Genomic DNA, 5,000 nt, shown 5'->3' with positions numbered 1-5,000 from the left:
CATCAATTAAGCAGAATAAACTGATGCATAAACTGTAGCTTCTCGTGTTGAATTTTAATGGTATTCATCATCATCATCATCATCATTATTTATTATTATTATTATTATTATTATTGTTATCATCATCATTATCACCATTATTATCATTATCATTAATATAATTATTATTATTAGCTAAGCTACATTCCTAGTTGGAAAAGCCGGATGCTATAAGCCCAGGGCCTCCAACAGGGAAAATAGCCCAGTGATGAAAGGAAACAAAGAAAAATTATATATTATAAGAACAGTAACAACATTAAAATGAGATCCCGTAAATAAATTCATATGCACTTGCTATATTCCCATAATGAGCAAATACGGTAAGAATAATAAGTAAAAGACCTAATATAAAATAAAGCCAAGAAATACTGTGAAGCAGAAGAGAATACTGTGACAAGTCACTGAAATTGGGATGCAGTAATTGGGCCGTGAGTAATAGTACTCGGTCGATATCAATTTCGGGGAATCGCAAATAGATCCCAGAGATGGGTGACTCGGAGCGTTTATTCCTTTCGTGGCCTTTCCTATATTCTCTTTATCTTTCAGGATTCCAATGTAGTCAAAAATTAAATGGACAAATAACTGAAGAGTGTTTATATCATGGTAACATTATTTTTAGGGTCTTCAAAACCACGAAAGATACGTTGATTCTTCAAGCAACCTAGCTTATAAACAAATATAAAAAAATATACCAGTCCGGTCTGAATCTTGAGAATTAAATCAAATCACTAGTTAACTCATGTTCTAATACTGAATTTTATTATTAAGTGAAATCAACAAGAAATATAGACAAAAATTCTGATTTTACTTAGCAGTAAATGCAGTATTTCATAAGACGCATAAATCACTTGGTAACCTATATCCGGCGTTATGATCTTAGTAGTTATCTGTATTTTAGATTTCAAATCTATCCTTCAGGTAATGTAGAGTTTTATTATGATTTTTACGACTTTTGTGCAGAGAACGTACCGCGTCCATGATGAAACATTCCCGATATTTGAGTTCGAATGCTATAACACAAATTCAAAACAAAACGGGGGGGGGGGGGGGGGGTTTAATACAAACCAACAATACTGTACTTTCATTTGCAGGCCAACATTCTATCTTTGTTCTATAAATAATAAAATACGCTACTATGTTTCATAGGACGGGTGTATATTTGAGAAAATTTGTAAAAACAAATATAGAAAATAATATCACATATTGCCAAATTATACATCTAATATACAGATAATTTGTCTATGATGATACTGTACCGATAATTTGTCAGTAATATCTACTGTACAATACCCAATTATCTGTTGCCAATTCGATATTGGATTTCAGTATTCATAATACTAAACTTTATATCTTTTAATACAATATTACTTTTTCTATAATATCTGACATTTACATAGGACAGTGGAATTTGAACTATAGCTGATTAAAATTTCATTTTTATGATTCTCGCCTTTTTAGGGTGAAATATATAGATTTTCTTTACAAAGGTAATAAGAAGTGAACGACTGTTGACTATACATTTAACTAAAAAATTTTCCTTCATTCTATTCCTGGCATTTTCTATTTGTACACATTAAAGGGATTTTAATGACAGCCGACAGCCGCTACAGATAAAGCCAGCAACGAAAATCCATTAGTTCAAGTGTGACCCTTTTTAGCAACCAAATATTTGATGACTCGTTAACACTTTTTTTTTTTTTTTAACCAATTTCACTAAAATTCCCTTAAAAAAGACCTACCGCGACCAGCCACCAAAGAACAGAAATGAAAAAAGGCAATAAAATCTAAGACCAGATATTACTCATTCATTTAGCTCTTTCTGTATTTTGGCGCTGTGTGAATTATTCTTATTCAAATTCATATTTTTATCTGGGCTTCCAGTGTGTGGTAGGAATATGCAAATAAGAATTCTAGAAAAAGATTTGGTAGATAAAATCTGGATTTAAAATTTTACGTTTATTAACTAAAAGCAATTTACCAAATGCTCTTCGAGAACTAAATTTTGGTATTTTCGCAGAAATTGAGAATTTGGGAAGATTTAAGCTTATATAAATAAGTGAAAGATATGCAACAATAAAAATGTAGTCATAAAGAAAAAGTAATCACTCTTCCCATGTCCCATTATTTTTACCGCTTTTATTTTAATAAAAATTACTTTCTTAGAAACTATTATGGAAATTATCCATTTCCTAGGCGGTTTCAAAGGAAGCTTTCTCAAATCGTTGCAAATAAAGTAAATTAGTCATTGCGGTTATAAAAAGTACAGAGAACTAATTAATGTGATCAGCAAACATAAGATCGTATTATCGCAGTAAATCTTGATTCCTTCATTTATTATTATTATTATTATTATTATTATTATTATTATTATTATTATTATTATTATTATTATTATTATTATTATTATTTTGGTGAAATAGGGTAATCAAGAAAATAATAGAGAACTGGGCCTTATTGTATGAATGAGTACATACAGGACGAAAATCTTCCGCAAGAGGAAAAAAGCTGTGGATGTGATGACAAGCCCCAAGGAACGATGCTATTAGCCCAAAATGACGGAATATATTTCGTATTACATCAAAAGCAGAAGTAAAGTGGTCAGATACATTTCTGAGTCTGTCAAATTATTCGGTGATATCCTCAATGAGTTAGTCAGTTCATGATGGGTCCAAATGAATAATTAAAATGATTTGTAAATCTTTTGGTGATTAACAAATACCACTAAATAGAAAACAACTGACAGCCAAAGCTATTTAATATATTGACTCAATAAGGAGATGACTGGCATACACACCAATCAGGATGAATAGTTAAAAAAAAAAAAAGTATTGGGAAGTCTGCAATGGGCGTTGGTCGATCCACCCAAGTATGAATTGAAATTACTCTGTACAAAATTAAGTTTATAAATAAATAACTACGTTTTCTGCAAACAATGTAAATACTGTTCTCTTTCACAGTATATATACTGTACATACTGTACAACATCTCAAATTATCAATTTTCTCACGCTTTCTGTATAAGTTTATCAATCCAAGCCTTGAATCTAAAACAAAAATGTGTATATATATATAAAAAAAAAACCCTCTTGTAGTGGAATTTAAATACCATTAGCGTTGGAAAGGACCCTTCTTAAAATTTATATACACACACACACATTTATATATATATATATATATATATATATATATATATATATATATATATATATATATATATATATATATATATATATATATGTATATACACACATATATATATATATATATATATATATATATATATATATATATATATATATATTCATAATTCTAGAAATGAAAAGTTTTAAATGTAATGATTTTAAGCCATCATGAGGAGATAAAACTGAAACAGCACTCATAACATATACAGCTTTGAATGTAAACGAACTGCCAATAGCACGTATAGCGCTTTAGGAGCTATTTCGACATGGTAACACACACACACACACACACACACAAAATCGATTATCAATATAAATGGAAATGGTGAAACCAATTCGAGATCAAGTTTCATAAATCTTCAAAGTGAATTAGCTGTTTAGCAGCCGTCTGTCTTATAGCAGACTGGCGTGAAATCAGAAAGCATAGCGACGCAGCTCGCACGCTACTTCAGAAAATGTTAGTACAATTTTTGCGTTATAACGACGCTTTTGGTCAGAATTACTATATAGAAGAACTTTGTAAGAGTACTAGAACAATTTTATGTACGTAATACATTTATTATTTGAATTTCATACTCAAACTCACTCTCTGCCTTTGCTTATTTTAATGTTTCGTCCTTCATTAGCCTATTTTCACCGTTTGTCTATACATTTGGTTATCCGCTGTCAGCATTATTTCTATTTAATATAACTTACTATATACAAATCAATATCAATTCATGAGAATATCTCCTGAGAGCCTTTACACTAATGAAAAAAAAAATCTGGGTTAACTTGAAAAAACTGAAAGCCATTATATTACTTGGGTTAAAAGGAATTTCCTAAAATAAACAAGAGTAGCCAGTTTAAAAACAAAAAAAAAATTCACTAAAGAAAGCCAGAACTTATTTTTACCACCCGGTCAAAGCGAGATATCTCTTGCGTCCACTGCCGGTTTATATGGCCTTTCCTTTCCCTTTTAGGCCTCCATTTTTCAACAAATCGGTAAAGGAAAAATAGCGAATCTTTCCAACATGGACATCTTTCTTTACCCTTAATGGATATTTAGTTCACCTTCCAGTGATGTATTAACAAATACGAACACATAAAGGCTGGCTGTTGTTTACAATAAGTCAGATAAAGAAAAGCTTTTTAATTCTCAGGATGGACGATTTTTGGAAATAACCATTTTACGAGTCTGGGAACGACTTGCTATAGCTCCTATTTTTCTAACTTTAAACTGAAATCATTTCAACACAATTTCAGCTAATGCTTTTCTTCAGGTAAATAAACAATTTTCCAACAGTGCTTTTAGCACTTTTGTCTTGACAAGATTAACTAAATCCCCTTATCTTGTCAGGTTTCCGTTTAAAGGTTTAAAGGCCGTTCATGAATGGCAAGGACAAGGGGCAGTGACATTGCCCTATCGAGTAGGACAATGCTATACAGACTGACCATATATACATATGATCAGCGCCTAAGCCCCTCTCCACCAAAGCTAGGACCAAGGAGGGCCAGGCAATGGCTGCTGATGATTCGGCAGATAGTCCTATAGGCTCCCCTAAAACCGCATCCTTAGCCCACAAGGATGGTGAGGATGCAGCGACCAAAGAAATTACCGATTTTTCGAGGGACTCGAACCCCAGTCTGATGTTCACCAGCCAGGGACGTTACCAGATCGGCCACCACAGTGTAAAAAGTCTGTATATAAATAATTATATAGACTAAACTATCATTATACTCCAGCTATCAATATGGAACTATTGCCTAAAAATACATTGAAATCCGGCTCGCTTCAAAT

Source organism: Palaemon carinicauda, chromosome 38, assembly GCF_036898095.1.
Source record: "Palaemon carinicauda isolate YSFRI2023 chromosome 38, ASM3689809v2, whole genome shotgun sequence".
In the NCBI taxonomy this organism is placed as follows: Eukaryota; Metazoa; Arthropoda; class Malacostraca; order Decapoda; family Palaemonidae; genus Palaemon; species Palaemon carinicauda.
The sequence above is the reverse complement of the archived record's forward strand: the minus strand, read 5'-3'. Positions refer to the sequence as shown.